The sequence below is a fragment of the Python bivittatus genome, unplaced genomic scaffold, assembly GCF_059951505.1.
Source record: "Python bivittatus isolate LINGU-HERP-01145 unplaced genomic scaffold, Pbiv_v1 ctg000330_np1212, whole genome shotgun sequence".
In the NCBI taxonomy this organism is placed as follows: Eukaryota; Metazoa; Chordata; class Lepidosauria; order Squamata; family Pythonidae; genus Python; species Python bivittatus.
This window is the reverse complement of record NW_028277058.1, coordinates 50199391-50216446: the sequence shown is the minus strand read 5'-3', so window position 1 is coordinate 50216446 and position 17056 is coordinate 50199391. Positions and strand designations below refer to the sequence as shown.

The window sequence follows — 17056 nt, the reverse complement described above, 5'->3', positions numbered from 1 at the left end:
TTTTTTTTTGGTTTGGTTTGAGCCTATTTGTGACCACAACTGTTGTGGTTGGGATTTATCTTCCTTTTCCTTTGAAAGATGCTTTTATGCCTCTGTTGCTTTTTCTTTTCCCACACATTGGGTCTCCTGCCTCTCTCCTGCTTTATTCCCGCCTTCCCGTTCAATGATGAGATGGTGACGCAAATAAACAATTTAGATTGTCATTCAGTCGGCCTTCAACAACAAGACCATAAAACAGAGCAATCAGACAAATTTCTTTAATTCTAATTAGTTTTTCTTTCTGCAATCATTCCTTTAATAAAAAGTTCAATTACAAGTAATGGATGCCATTAGCTGCGTTGTATTAGAGACTCCGTTTAGGCAGAGCTGTCATATGGAAAACAGTAACAAAAGGAAGAAACAGGTATTTGAACACTGATGATTAGAATGAGTCTAAATTTGTTGCAGTTATAGATGAATATGTATAAATGTCATCTAAAATACCCTAGGTTCTTGCACTGATGCTCTTTTGAGTATTGGTCCTCAAATGATATAAAATTAGAGGATTAATTTGCCTAACCTTTTTAATGAGCTTGTATATTTCATTTAAGTCACTGCCTTGAATTCTAAAGGCCTTAAATATGCTATTAATTTAACCAGAAAACTGATGGAATCTAGTACCTGTATGCCAAGTCTCCTGTGCTTAACTGAATTACTACAGAATACCAACTTAAGGCTCAGAACCTCGGAATAACTTAAATGCAGTATCTTATTTTTATTTTGAGAGGAAAAAAACACTAAAAAAGGTACAGTTGTAGCTAATGATGAATCCTTTATTTTGTAATTAATAAAGAGACATGTTTGGTCTGTAACTTATTCAGAAGGAGTAAGCATTTAGTTAAAGGACAGCTTACTTTACTTTTGTTATCTGTTGAACCAGTATTTTGATGATTACCCCCTAGCCATATTGTCTGTGATGGCACCCCTAATTATGCCCAGCTACAATCTACACAAGCCAAACCAGGTCCTGTTTAGGATTAGACTTACAGTAGCATTTCACCTACAATATACAGCAAGTGCAAACAAAAAGATTTGAATGAACATAGGCTGGGGGTAAACACTTCAGTCTTCTTGACAATCCCAGCAAGGACCTCAAAGTGAACATTTCTGAATCATGGTTGGAAGGAGATGAATTTGCTCACTGGCCTTGATGCTGATCTCCACATGTTCTTTAAAATTGGCACAGAAAGAATTACATAGGCACCAAATATTCAATTTGTAAGATTAAAAAAAAGATGGGAAAATCTTATTTATTTCATGTTTGAACTTTAATAAACAGTTGTTGATAAACAACAGCAGAGATAAAGAACATGTAGCACTCAACTATGAAAAGCAGTGAGGACTTAAGATTAACAGCCACAAAACACTCAAAGCAGAGTTTCTAACAACTCTTTTTTTGGTGTTAATTCATAGGAAATAACAGCCAGTAGCAAAGGTATTTCATGGAGGAGCTATTGCAAGACACATTTTATAGAAGGTAGTGCAGAAGGGAGGGATGGAATTTTTCACACTGTCTCTTCCTTGCAGATGAGTTTATTTCCTAAATTAACATGCTAACTGTAAAATTATAACTGCTCTTTGCATTCTTAAATATTTCCCTTAGATATTTCTATGCTTATTAGCAGACCAATACTAAAAATCAGGATATAAATCAGATATATTTGGCTGGCTTCAATAATTCAATATTTTGAGGTACTCTTAAAGTTTGGTGCAACTGGTGGGAGATTCTCAAGAGAAATAAGGAAGTAAAAACCTGGGTGCCAAAATCTGTTGGCAAATGACTGTAACTGGAAGAAGTCAGAATCAAAAGGAAATAGGTTCCTTGGAGATGTCAAGGTAAACAGAGATTGTGGTTAAAGGTGAAATAAAGAAGTTGCTGTTGACGCTTGGGAATCAGGAAGGAAATTAGAATTAGAGACCTCTGGACAAAAGAATAGAACAGTCAGAAAACAAAACTCAGGCATTAGGTATAAAGTGTTCTCCATTGGTGCTCAACCAACATGGAGAAAGGATGGCAGTTTCACCAACAAGGAAACTGCCTAATGATTTTACCATGGGAGAACCAAGGCTTGAAGATTCAGAAGTGGACAGGGTCAGAAAGGCCAGCATGGAAGAATCTATCTCAGAGGGCAGAATCAAAGGAGAATAAGAAATGCTGCATAAGGCTCCAGCTGTTGGCTTTGGACATTTGCAAGGGAGGCGATGTCAGCCCTTCAATATAGGCAAGGTTAGGATATAGGAATCTTGGAATATACTTTAATGGAGTATATTCCAAGTTATTGTGACAGAATCTTGAATGCCTGTCTACTTCGACTTATACATAACACAATTGGTGGGAGTTTCTCTCACACATTTCCTACTTTCCCAGGCTTCAGACATCTTTTCGGTAATGGTTCAGTGTTACCCTCTCCCTTCTTTGAGTCAAACCCACTTTCCAGCACAGGGAGAGAATTGTTTTAAATATGTATTGTACCTTTGAAATGTACTGTATCTTTAAGGAGACTGCTCAGCCTGTTGTGTACATGGGTGTGAGAGAGGAAGGATTGCTAGTTTCTCACCAAGTCTCTCTGCAGGACTCCCACCCAGTTCAATAACTTAGTTTTGTTTAAAGTTATTTGTGTGATATTGTTTATATATCTGTAGGGTTGTTGTTTCTCTATTGCATGTAATGTAGTTGTTTTCCGTCAGTTCATAAGTAAGTGTGATATTTTTCCTCACTGACTATCCCAGGAGGGAGGAAGGAAACTGCCTGTTGCCCCCACTACCAAAAGCAGGCTTGTTGAAGGGAATTGCAAAAGAAACTGGAAAGATCATGGTTGGAGAATCTCATGAGAGCCAGATCCTTGAACTCAGAACTGCTTCTCTGAAAAAGTAATTGTTACATTTTTTTTTTTTAAATGATGGTATTCATTTAAAAGACTTTTTCAAAAATTCTAGCCACTGGTAAAATTATTGGGCCATTAGCAATTGTACCCTATTCAACATTCAGACACCAATAATGAATTGTTGGAGAAATCAATCTCTCTGGCCATGGCTCAAAGTAGATTAATAGAAAATATGAGAACAGATATAATAGAAATAACTGGCTGACAATAGTATTATTTGACATTTCTAATTTAACAACACGGGAAGGTCTCTTTGTCTCCAGTTCTAGAATGTGAAGTCTGGCCCGATAAAAGCAGTTGATTGCTGCAATGTTGCTTTCAGTTCCAAATCCACATCCTATTTGTACAAGTCAGTGGCGGTATCTTGCAATATAATCTGTATAGTATAAATGCAACACTCATCATCTCTGACCTAGATCCAAAAACGCTGTCACATCCAATACTGAAAACCATCCCAGCCCAGTTGAGAGTTAGGTTCCATGGTCTAGTTTACAGCCTCCTCACGTCTCTTACACCATCAAAGCAAAGCATATTCCAAGCTTTTCTCACAATTGCAAATTTTAAAATATAGGTCAGTTTCCCCAACAGCCTTAAAAGGCTTCTAGAATGTTACAAAAAGAAGAAAGCTGGGTCTCTCCTGTTTGTTCTGCCAATACCACACAAGTCCTGTGACCATGTCCACTGCAAGGCTGGCTTATTTGCTGAGGGTGCAGCATCCTTTGCCAGCATCTCATGGGCCTAAGAATTCAGGCTTGCTTAATTGGTTTGATATTACCCTTCTTTCACTGGCTTCCTTGACACAAAGAAAAGGTACAACAAACCAAAATACTTCCCTCCATCCAAAATCACTTTTTAATATTGTGGGAAAGGTCTTTTAGTGAAAAACATTCACGCTATGTGCCCTCTGCTATCTGTAAAACCTTGAGTGGTTTTTCAGTGAGGTTTGGGTTTTAGTAGGACTCTTACAGTCGGTAGCAAAATTGCCCCTAGATTGAGAGAAGAGAGGGAGAAGACAACTCTCAAATCTTAGGAGCTTCTAAGTAATTAACTGGCTCACTGTAAATCATGTTCCATAATCTGTTTTTATCTCCAACATTGGCCAAAATATTCTCTGCCTACTAAGTAGTTTTTAAATTAAGGGCAATTCTCTCCATTCCCCAGTCTCAAACATTCAGAGTTACAGACTTCTTAGTGGTACAAGATAATTGCACACAGTGACTAGAATACCACATTAATAGCTGCATGCCATTTTCTCAGGCAATGAAACCCAGAGGGGCTGCATATAACATGCACTTTATCTTGTTACCATTCTTCTACGGCATTTTGGTCTCAGGACCCCTTTACAGTACTTTCTTAAAAATGATTGAGGCCCCCACACTTTGAAAACTGCTGTTCTACGGCATAAACAACAAAAAGTAGCAATTCCAAAATGAAAACACCTACTATTCTTTAAAAATAACATACCCGATTAAGCTCATAGGAAAGCTAAGCAACTTGCATTCTGTCAAACTACAAACACAGACTGGATTTGGGAGGTAAGTTTAGAGTCTTCTGGAAAATTCCTTGCACCTGAACCTTGTGAGCGCTTGATTTCTGTTTGCCCATGCCTGAATCCCTAGTCAAGGGTTGATCAGTATCACTTGTACGATTCTGCTCTTCATCCCAAATTAAACAAGATTCAATACTGGAAAGCTGAATGAGCATACTTAGGGCTCCCAGTCACTTAGTCTGTGGGGTCTTTCCCCACCATTGTGATGACAATACTTTCAAAGCAATCAAGAGAAGCACAGAGAATGTGTGGCTCTTTGCGGAACTGCTATATACCGTCAGCTAAAGAAATGCAGCCTGGAGTTATGAATACTGAGCCTTGCAGGCAGGATATACTATTTAAAGAGGTTTCAGGTTTGAATTAGGATCCTGCCTAAACAAGGGGCTGCTGCAAAAACCATAGGAGGTTGAGAAGGCAGCCAGTTTCCAAGATTTGAGTAAACTGAATAAGCGAACAGGGAGAGCTAACAGAGACTTAGTATGGGAAGATATCCCTAACAAATCCTAACCACATGTCAACAATGACCATTTGGGTAACATAGAAGCATGAACAAGAAGAAATAATAAAAAATAAAACTCTTTGTGTTGCTGATGCCTTAAGAAACCAGAAATTATTTTTTTTGGGGGGGGGGGGAATAACAGAGGCCAACCATTGCATATTCCATTGAAGTTCTTTCATTTCTGGATGGGCTCATCCCACACTTTGGCTGAATGTCTGGGGAACAGCCCGAGGCATTTTATGGCCTTATGGGAGGCCAGCAGGGTTGGGGCCATCCTGATTTTCAGTGGAATGAAGGTGACAATGATAGGCATAACTCTGCAGTTGTTATATGCAATGCTTGTAGCATGCTTGCATTCTGGCTTGAATTCCTGTTTGTAGCATGTTTGTATTCTTGTCTGACAACAATCTGGAATGGAGTGGCCACACTTAGGCTTATAAGAGAAGATGAAGATCAGATAATGAAGGCTATACAGCAGGAATTGGCAGACAAACAAATAAGCAAGCAAAGCAGAAAAAGATGCAGAAGATAATCTGTACTCCTGAAATACACAAACAGCTTTCAGTCACATGCAGAAGGAAACAGTCTCAAAGGCTTCAGGAGAAGAAAAAGGGCAATACTGAAAAGGAGACAGGATGATGGATCCATGATGGACAGAGGGAATGCAGCTGCATCTTGCAAGAAAATGAAGAGCTGGGGTACTTAGTGCTTCACTACAAGAACAGAAACACATTTTACTGATCAGAGCCACTGGCTCATGGAGTATACTCTCTGCCAGGAAGACAGATAAGATTTATCAGGTTTCCTGACAATTATCCTTTCCTGCTAATCCTCATGAGGACAGTTACAGGTGTTTCATCATTGGCTTTGAAGATCTAGGAGCAAAGCTCAAGATCTTGAGAGTTCAGATGTTCATGGAAGATGACTGGGAAAGGAAAGGAAGAGGTGAATGTCTGGCTACTAAAATAGTGTTGATGGGAGAGATGTAGGTTATGGCCTAACTAGCTAGATAATAGGCTGTTGCATGACATGAGCTGAGTTCTTAATAACTGGTAAAAATGGATTTAGCCAAACCATGGTGATCTTAATCAGAAAGGTTTTAATCTGTGGATGACATTATTGCCTAAGTATTTTCCACTGGCAATATTTTATTTAGAAACAGGCAAACCAAACTTAGTTTAATCAAGTATATTAAGCAACGTGATAATACACTATATACCTGCTATGCACTATATATTCCCTGATATAGTTAGTTCATATTAAAGAATTAGTTTAGCTTGTTTTTAAAAATGGTAAGGCCTAGCTGTATTATCATAGATCATATAACCAGACATGATTGCTGAGCATTCTGGGATCTCATTCCTTGATCTGTGACAACAGCTTGTTTCCTAGGAAACTAGACATCTCAAGGACGATTGAACAGATTGTACATCCTTATCACATATACTCTTAACAAAGTATAAACAATGCACACCAAAGCATCTCTTTGTAGGGTTTTCACAGTCAGGATTTAGTGGCTCATCAGAAAATTGTTAACTCACCTTTGTTACCAAGCAACAGCCTATGTTAGCCTAATGGCATTATTGCACATATTATATACACTATATTTATGAAACCTATAGATAGACAGACACACACACACACACACAGATACACATTCTCTCTCTCTCTCTCTCTCTCTATATATATATATATTTATATATTGTGTGTGTGTGTGTACATATACACATGCACACAAACACATTAACAGAACTCTTTGCCCCAAGGCATAGAGTCTGGTGACTCAGTGTATTCAATAAAATGATTGTTCAAATCCTTTCCAGTTGCTTTGGTAAGTTCTTTGGGTATTTTTCCACCACAAATCTGAATCAGTTATTATTAAAATCTAAATTGGTCAAGAGGGCTTTGGAATCTTGCATGTGCCATCTACTTATTTATTTATTTACATTATACAAGATAGTCCATTTTCAAACAAATACACATACAATCAAAATAAATAACCCACCACTCAAAAAACCAACACAACAAAACAAATAAAAACATAGAAAGAGGAAAAAGCTTGTAATTACAAATACATTCCAAGTTCACCTGATTTTATACATTTTTGAAAGAGGAAACTAAGCTTTCGATATTCACCAGACCTGTCCAAGATTCTTTTTTTCCCAAAGGGAGAGATAATGTAACATTTTCTGATTGACAATCTACTTTTTTATATAAGTGCTTATTTTTGATTAAAACAACATAGATGTTTTATTTTGAATTCTTCATTGTTTTCCACTGAGAGTTAATTAATTGTGACAGGTTAATCAATTTAAATAGTACTATTGTATTTTGCTAAACCTTCCGTTGTCAAGGCTAAACATCCCTTGAGCCTTTGATCTCTTTTCACAGATTTTATTTTCTAGTCCCCTGATTATCCTTTTTGCCCTTCTCCAAAACTGTTCTGGTTTGTTTGAATCCTATTTGAAATGTTCTGCCTAGAACTGGAGACAATATTTGAGGTATATCCCAAGCTACACTGACAATTTGTCCCCTGATTTGGAAGCTGTACTTTAGTTAATGCAGCTTAAAATTGCATTTGGGTTTTTTTTGCAGCCACATCACACTGCTGACTCATATTTAGTTTGCAATCAACTACTATTCCATATTCTTTTTCACAAGTACAGATATTCCCACTCCTACATTTGTTTGTATGCTTTCTATTACCTGAGTGAAAAACTTTGCATTTGTCTTCATTAAAATTTCATTCTGTTATTTTTGGCCCATTTCTCTAACCTATCAAATTCACTTTGAAGTTTATTTCTATCTTCTAGGATATTTGCTACCCCATCCAGTTTAGTTTATCTGCAAATTTGATGAGCATTCTTTCTTCCTCCTCATCTAACTCATTAATAGAAATGTTGATGAGTTAGAGGGCTCAGCACCAAAACCTGTGGCACCCTATTCAATATCTCACTTGCTTGATGAGGAACTATTGAACATTCCTTGGGTCTATTCTTCCAGTTAAATGTGCTAAATTCTGCAGAGAATATTGAGGGACAGCCCAAATCTAAATGCATCCAGTATTAACTGTATTATGCCAGAGTCCAGAACCTTTTTTACAGGAACCTCCTATTGCAGGAGCTAATCCTTGTTCTACAACTTCCTCCAACCAGAAGAGCAAACTGAGAATAAGTACAATAGTATTTAAATAATATTCTCCACAAAGACCAGTCTTTTATCCCCTGGCATGTACAGTACATACACTAAATGTACCATCTCTTCAGAATACTAAGACATGAGGAACGCTACCTCTGTAGATGTGAAGTTGCTGTTGTAAATAACCTTAAAACTTTCCAAGCCTGCAATCAATCCCCTGATTCTAAACAGCAGTCCATAATAGAAAGATCAACTTAATCAAAGGAAAGAGAAAACAACTCTAGAAACACCAACAATAATCACAAACCCACCCAGATCTCATGTCTGTTTTTCTGGACCCTAGAAAAGATGCACACATTGTGACACTCTTGGATGATAGAAGGAAGTATAAAAATAATCTTTCCTCCACATCTCCTATCTTGCTATTTCTTTTCTTCCCTGTTCTTTTTTTCTTTTCTCCTTAGAAATGCATGCTGGTTTCACAAATGTCAAAGTGAATGGACAATGCCAAGTAGTTGTGTTGATGTTTTGGAGTCTTGTGCTGAAATAAGGGATATCTCTATTGGAATGAGATACAGTATATTGGAATATGGGGCAACCATTCAGAAAAGATCGATAAATATACTAGGAAGAGTAAATTTCTAATAAGTCTTCAAGCTCTCCCTTTTAACAATTTCCCTAAAATTGGTGGAGCCAGTCTGAGCTTCCTCCTCACACTTTCGCTGTTTCCCGGGCATAAAGCATGCTTTTGTTTTTGTAACCACTTCTGCACATTTTCTCCCAGGTCATCTCTGTGGCTTTCTACACCGAGCGAGACAAAATGCATAAGGCCTTTAAGTTCATGGCTATGCTGACAATTCTGGGCATGTGCTAGAAACAAGAGGCATTCCAAGCTCCAAAACTCCAATAAATGCTACTCTGGGAAGTCATAACTGAACTCTGTAGGTCTTTCTTCACATAGGTGGACATATGTACGATTGTTCTGTTATTTACTGAAAAGAGAGACAGTTGCAGTATATACATCCTTTATACACAAAGCAGAGAACAGAGTCACATATCTGGGCGATACCAAGTCAGAGAACATTGCTTCAACTATAAAAAAAACCCTCTAAGATAATAATATTGGCTTGAAGAACAGCTGAATATTCTTCTTCACACACAACAGCTTTCTGATAACCAGACAAAAGAGGTGGGTTTGGTGCCATAGACATTGTTGAGCTAATTGCTGTTCTTTTCCTTATAATTTTCCACAAGTTGTTTTTTTCCTGGAACAACTCATTACCTAAAAAAGCGATGTCTGTGCATATAACAATTCACTTCTTTTGCTTCACTCCCATCTCCTCAATCTCTCTTTATTTTGAATAATCATTTATCTGGTAGCTTAATTAGCTAAGTATGAATGTTCTGGGTGCTTCAAGGAAAAAGAATTGTTATGTTTATCTGCTAGTAATTAAGTGGGTTGTATTTTACCTCACTTTAGAGAAATTTATGAATATATTACTTTTCTAAGTAGCATATCTGAAATGTTATAGACTAATCATTGGCCTTCTGAGGAACACCAAATGAAAATGAAAATTTCTCAATTGGCTGTAAGAGTACAGTTAGTTTACTGAAAACACTGTAAAAAAAAAGTCATAATTAAACTTATTAAAAACAGGATCTGGAAGCTCCTGTCCAGTTTTCATCAGGATATTCCTTACAGACTTCTTAAGACATATAATTTCCCCTTTTGTGTGAAGCCAGCACCATCCTGATAAGGTGTAACAAGATCCAATACTTTCTTCTCCTCCTCCATCATCATGTACCCCATCAACAAGTGCAGTTACCAGCGACACACAATTTTTCCCACTCAAAAATGGCATTAATAATGAGGCCACATCTGACAAAGTCGGGCTCCAGGAGATCTGTGCAAAGCAACTTAGATTCATTTTGCAGAAGAGATTTGCTGTTATGACTCTGCTGGATATCTCTTCAGACGAGGAGCAGGAGGGGGAGGAAGTAGAACCAGGAGCATCTAGGGACAATAATCTTGGCATAGATAATGCCAACACTGGTGGAGCCAGTGCCCACTCTGGTTGAGGCAGATCCAGCAAGCCCCCAGAACATCTTGCGTGCACCCACTGACAGCTTCTCAGACTTAGAACATCACCAGTCCTATGCAGAGGTAAGTGATAAGAATCCAACAGCAGAGAGCTGAGCTCCACAGGTTGAAGAACCTTGCCAAAACCCTGGCCAGCAGAAATATAAACTCTAAAGAGTATATGCCTCCACTGTGTATTGGGTGGAGGCTCAGCATGGCTGATTTATTGGTCTCACTCCATGAGAGAAAATGCTGAGAACAACTTTTCCTGCCTCAACTCTGTTGTGTTTACCTTGTTATGCTGTGCTCAGAATTCTGGATTCCACCCCATCATGTCTCCTCTCTCTCCACCTGGATTCATCACTTGATTCCTAGATCCCTGGTCTTGGCCTGTATCAAGTGTTGACTATGTTTAGAGTTGCCATCTTAAGATACTGGTAAAAAGGAATCTTTTCCTTTAGAAGTTCTGCCTGAGCTTGGTCTGACACTGGATTGTGGCAGGCATCCAGCTTGTTATCTTGTTGGCTGGCAATCAGCAGTGACGGCACAGAAAATTTGCACTGTAGAGGTGATGGGATTTTCTTTACTGAAGTGAAATGGCAGCGCAATTCCCTTTGATGAAGAAATTTACATTGCTTCAAACTGCTTTGAGCCAATGCTTTGGAAGAAGGCTCCTTTCAGCCCTTTCTCCCAGCACTGACCCAAATACTTCCAGGATAAGACATTTCAGCCTACAAGCTGTGGGATTTCAGTACATGCCAAAGCCACTCTTTCTAGATCTTTGATTTGCTGATGGGCTCTAAGATGAGATTACCCACAGTGTGCACCAAAGGCAGCCAGCCTGGAAGAGTTTCAGCAAACACTACAGGGAGTCACCCAGCATTTGTCAAAGGTACACAGCTTAGAAGCGCTTTGGCAGTGCTGTGGATGAAGACTTATCTAGTCTGGTGCTAGATATGATGTCTTCTTCTTACCAAAGACAATCAGCTTAGAAAGATGAATCACCTAATTATTATTTTTATCACATGTTTTCTACAAGAAGCATCTAACTATGCCAACTGCCTTTGAATCTAACATCTTATGTTAGTCTGACATGTCAGTGATTAGCCTTACACAGTGAGCTTCATGATTTAAAAATAGTGTTCCCTTGACCAAGTATGGTCAAGGACATTACACTGTTCATTTCTGTATCTATATAATCCTGCCTGCTTCTAATCAAAAATCATGATGGAGTGGTCAGACAAAATGGAATCATTCTTTAGTTCTAGATTAATGCCGGCGAGGATATCCAGACTATGCATGACAAAAATCTAGGACATCTTTATCCAATTCATTGCTCTTCAGATATACAACTGGCCATTTTGTCTTGGAGTTCTTTGAATAAAGACTGTTTCATCAATAAATGGAATCAGCTAGGCACTCAAGAAACCTTGTAGCCAAATGGGTGCAGCACATCAGTTTTCCCAACCAAAAAAGTTGGGAGAAATGGCCAACCTTTTGCCTTCAGTTGCCTTCTGTTTCAGTGCTGCTTGGAAGTTGCAAAGGGTATGGCTGGTGACTGTGATATTACTGGAGTGGATGGGGCCAACATACATGAATCAAACTTATTTTTGATTTTATAGGTTGGGTGAAAATTATACCTTGGACTCTAATTTTGCCCCTTAAAAACTCCCCAAGCATGGAAAAGGCCCACTGTTGTGCTATAGGAAGACTGTTTGAACTTTTAAAGAATTGCCTATTTTGTCCCTTAAACCCTCCCAAATTCAAGCACCAAACAACAAAACAGAAAGCTCTCCCAAGCTGCAGGTGATTCAGAGATCAGTGTTCAGTGTAAGAGAAACAGGACCATGTTACGTCTTCAGGCAGAGATTTGGAGGCATTGCTGGATTTGTAGGTTTGGTTCTGTAGATTAGGTGTTCTCCCTTGATAGATTTGGGAATGTAACCTTTCCTCCTGCACTGGGTGTTTGTTTGTGGGCATCTGCATAAGGAGGTGTCTTTATTTTGGGCAGTGAGAGTCCTAGACTGTATGTTTCTCAAGAGCTATCATTTGGCTATATCTAGTCTATATAATATTGGCAGGTAATTCCCAATGACATTTCAGTTTCTCAGTCTTAGGTTTATTGCCTAAGCTCTGGCATCCTTAAATTAAATTAAACAGTTTATTACAGTCATAGACCAATACAACTAAAAATGCACATAACATGTCTACTTAAATATCTTAGATATAATAATATCAAGTAAAATCTATATCATAAGTATAATTTGGCCGCCTAAATGTTATTTATACATGAAGTCAAATGGCCTATCCTATAGTGTTATTTATTACACTACATAATTATTACTCCTTAAATTATAATATCCTACCGTTATTAATCGTTAGCTAAAATAAGGTGATGATAAAATGATAATATCTAAAATTGAAATGTGTTGGTGATATTTCTGTCTGTTTTTTTCATGATCACCTACTTAGTCCACCCGTACCAAATCGATTCCACTCAGCAAGGCCCCCTGACTCTCAAAGCTCTGGCATCCTCTTGCAGAGATCTCTACATCTATAAAGTTGCTGATCTTTATATTATTTAATATTATTGGAGAAGGCAGTGGCAGCACCCGATTACCTATTTTTTAAATTATTTACTACTGTGGCTTTTCTCTTGCAATTATAGCTGATTATTGCAAGTTAATGTTTACAATATAAAAATTGAGGCAAGCCAACACAACGGCATTCTGTTGTGAAGAAGATGGGTAGATTTAAATAAGGTTGCTATATTTTATCCTGATACCCCTGTCATGAAATGAAAAGCATGCAGTTGATTCATACTTGATTAAACTACTTTGAATCTTTACCCCTTAAGAAGCATTTGGATAATACAAGCATCTGGCAAGATGCTGGAATGGAATGAAGGGAAGGAGAGAGGAAAGCAAATCTGGCAGCCTAAAAATCTAAATGAAAAGCTTCGGTTTCATTAAAATGGCTTCTTCTGCTGTCTAATGAATGGGCTGATGATGCTCCTGGTGTTTCCTTCAATCATTAGAATTGTACTTGAGTTCTACAGATTTTTCTCAAGGCTTAATCTCTCACATATATTAACAATGGCAGCTATGAGAAAGTATGCTGGGGATGGGGAGGCAAGAGAGGGGAATTGGGAGAGACTACCCATGCACACACTCAATGGGAAAAGAAATCTCTGGGCAATGCAGCCAGCAGGGGCATCACATGGAGTCTTCTTCTCTCACCAGTAAAGATTAGAAAAGCAAGCTAGAAACAGGTGTTCTTACATAAGTGGAGAATATTAAAAAAAAATGGATCACATCAGTTGCAGTCAGGTGACTTACTTTTCATAATCTGAACAGCATCAACAAAATGGCACCCCTTCAGCCCTAAACTGTACTGCAGAAATGAAGAAAGTTTGAGATGATTAGAGTAGATTCTTGTGAGAAAGGATCCTGTTCTGGAGAGAGAAAAAAAATCTGGGCTCTGAATCTTGAAAATCTCAATGTATGACTTTAGTACAGGTAGACCTTATTTAGTGCGTTGGGACTGGCAACTTGGTCATTGAGTGAAGCTTACTTATGATCTTACTTCAGCTTTCCTTTGCTTTACAGACCTGCAAAGGTTGTAAATGTGAGGATTGGTTGCAGTTACTTTTTCATCACCATCATAACTATGTATGGTCACTAAACAAGGCAGTTGCTAAATGAGCACTACCTGTTTTGGGCCTTGCTTATCAAATATCAAAAGTGATCATAAAAGAAAGTGTGTGTAGATCTCACAAGCCTTAGATGTATGGGAGTAAAAAAGACCTAAGAAACAGTTCTACATTCAGTGGAGAATGAAATGATTATCTAGAAAATCATAGATCTCATTGGATACTCTTGGCTTCTTTCTTTGGTTACATTTTTAAAAAGGTCCTTCTCCTCATCTTCTCCCCCCACCCCCAATATCTGGCCTATCAATCCTGTATTTTGAAGACACTCTTATTACCACAAGCCTGTCCAAACCTTATATGGTGCATTCTATGACAGCTAGAATATGTTTTGCTGTGTTTTAGAATGCTTTCCAATTCATATATTCCTCTACCAAAAAACATGAATAGTTACTTGACATGTAAATAGACACTTGTAATAATAAGGACTTGTTCTGTTTAGCTTTAAGCTTTTGAGTGTTTTAAAATCTCCCTTCCAAAAGCTAATTTTAATGAATGTCATGTTGAAGAATGGTATCTCATACATCCTGAGGATTTACCTTTAAAGTTCAGCAGAATTCTGTTAATCAGAAATTAAATTTCAAACTAGATAAAAATTCAGGGTTATCACCTTCCAACACAGAAATTATAGAAAATCTATCCTTACACTAAGGAAGGCAGAATTAGCTTGATGATTAAAAGCACAACAGCAGAAGTTTATATACATTAACCCGAAAATCCCACTTATTCCCTATGGCCTCAGTTATATGCATGCACTACAGTGGAAATTAGTTCTAGTAACTTGCAGAAAATTCAGTCCTACAGATACTTATTTGGGAGTATGCTCTATTAAACATCCAAGACCATAAGCTTATAGGCACTAAGTTGGAATTCAGTGGGACTTCTCCCAGGTGCCTATATAAAGGGTTAGACCGCAAAACCCTCAAGCTTTTGCTTGCAACTAGACAAATGTTGCTCATAACATCGTCCAAGCCCAAAATATTTCCAAAAGCCATAGGCTATTTTCAGTTCTTTTGTGTAATGTATAATAGCATAGAAAATGATCATAAGAATGCAATATCCAAATGACACAAACCAGACTTTTATATAAGGTGATATTTTAGCACAAAAGATATGAATTTGACAAAACAATCAAAGTATGTTTGGGAAAAATAATTAATTATAGCCCGAGCTCATGCAATAACCCATCAACACTGTAAATGTGGTGGCATTTATACATTGTATATTTTGAGAAGCTGTACAAATACATATCTATAGTTTGCAAACAGTGTATTTGTATAATCCCCAATCAAGTGTTTCCATTCAAAACTAGCGCTTTTGGGGAAACGAGAACCCCAACATAGCATATGGTATCACTGACTGTTTAAATCAGAAATGAAACAAAGTAGATGGACAGAGCACAGAAAGTATAAAAGAGAGTCAGAAATGAATTAGGGTCAGAATAAATTCACCTTGACTGACCTGCACATGGTAACTGCACTGCCTTAGTGACATCAATTCCTCGTCCTCCAAATAGCCCTTATCCTAGCTTGAACTGTGATCAGTACAAACATTCCCACAAGTAGGCTTCATATAGGAATCAGTCCACATGCAAGCCAGCATCTCGTTTGCAGCCGGAACATTCAAGAGAAAACCAGTAGATCAGTAATCAAACGAGGATTTGACATTTCTTGTCTAATAAAATCAGCGGGTTTACTGGTTTGTTTTAAGCATGGCACAATACAAGCCTGAATTAATAATTCCCTGTAACACATCTATTCCTTGGATGACTTTAATATTCTCTTTTGGCTTTACACTACCATACCTCAGTCTTTTTGTCTTTACCCAAACTTGAAAATATCACGCTGAAAATCATTGCCAATCGCATCATTCATAGCAAACATTATGGCTGAGCACGTATAAGCTCTTATATGGGAATCATTTTATAAGACAACAGCTTTAATTTGAAAGCTCACATAAGGGAGGGGTGCACCACTCATAGTTTGTCCATAACCTCTTCCTACAAGCCTCTGACAACCTATCACGGCTGCATGTACCCGATGAGTCCCAATAAAGACAAAACAGGTTGTATACTGCCTTCTGGTAGCCAGTAATGTGTAAATTCCTAGAGAAGGCAACAGAGTCTTTTCTCTCTTTATTCATCATTGGTAGCTTCCCAATGTTTTTTGTGGAGAAAAAAATGGAGATTACATACAAGCTATGAATAGCAAAGTTCACTTAAGCTGCAAGTCTATCATTGAAATAACAATATTTGTACTAAGGCAAGATATGATTTTGGCTTTGTATACAAGTCCTCGGGTTACAACAGCAATTGGGACCGGGATTGCCATTGCTAAGCAATGTGGTTGTAAAGTGCCACGTCACGTGACCGCATTGCTTGGCAACGACAATCCAGGCAGTCCCAACTGCCATCATAACCCCAAGATGTGTGAGTTGTTAAGTGGGAAGGGGTGGGAGTCCCAGGTAAGGAGTGCGGAGGTGCCACAGGGGGGTGGGAGAGACCCTGGGAGGCCTGGCCTGAGCTGGGACAGGGGGGTTGCTGCGGTGTGGTGGCTGAAGGAGGGCAAGCACACAGAGGCTGAGAGAAGGAAGGTGTGTTTGTGTTTGATGCATGGAGGCTGAGGGAAGGAGGGCGCAGTGCAGTGCTCAGAGAGGCCAGGATGGAGGGGAACTTACCAGAGTGACTTGTGACCTACCCTGCTGGCTTCCCCATTGACTTTTCTTGTGGCAAACTGTCAGGGAAGGTCGCAAATGGCGATCACATGACTGGGACATTGCAACCGTTGTAAGTGTGAGCTGGTTGCCAAGTGCCTGCTCACATGACTGTAGAGGTGCTACAACTGCCAGAACTTTGAGGATCTGTCAAAAGTACTACTTGCTCACTGCAGTCACAACTTTGAACAGTCGCTGAATGAGTGGCTGGTAAATGAGGCCTACCTATATCGGATGAAGCCAGCCACTGTAGCTAGAAAACCATGTTTATGGCTTAGCATATTGTGAGTACTTATCCTCCTGTAGTTTATTATAAAAATGATTAAAGAAACCATGGTTTAATGTGCTATAAAAATGCAACCTGTGTAACTGCATTTTGACATATTTTATTCCCTGTTACTCTGGTATTGCCAGAGCTTAAAGCTTATGTTGTGTTTATTTTGTA

General features: G+C 38.4%; 1 protein-coding gene and 1 long non-coding RNA gene across 17 annotated transcripts in view; one reads left to right on the top strand and one right to left on the bottom strand.

Annotated features, from left to right (window-relative positions):
• CACNA1C (calcium voltage-gated channel subunit alpha1 C) overlaps nucleotides 1–17056 on the bottom strand; it is a 572293-nt gene that overhangs the window by 258707 nt on the left and 296530 nt on the right. The gene's annotated exons all lie outside the window — the stretch shown is intronic.
• LOC112540114 (uncharacterized) overlaps nucleotides 1–17056 on the top strand; it is a 149902-nt gene that overhangs the window by 65194 nt on the left and 67652 nt on the right. The window lies entirely within an intron of this gene.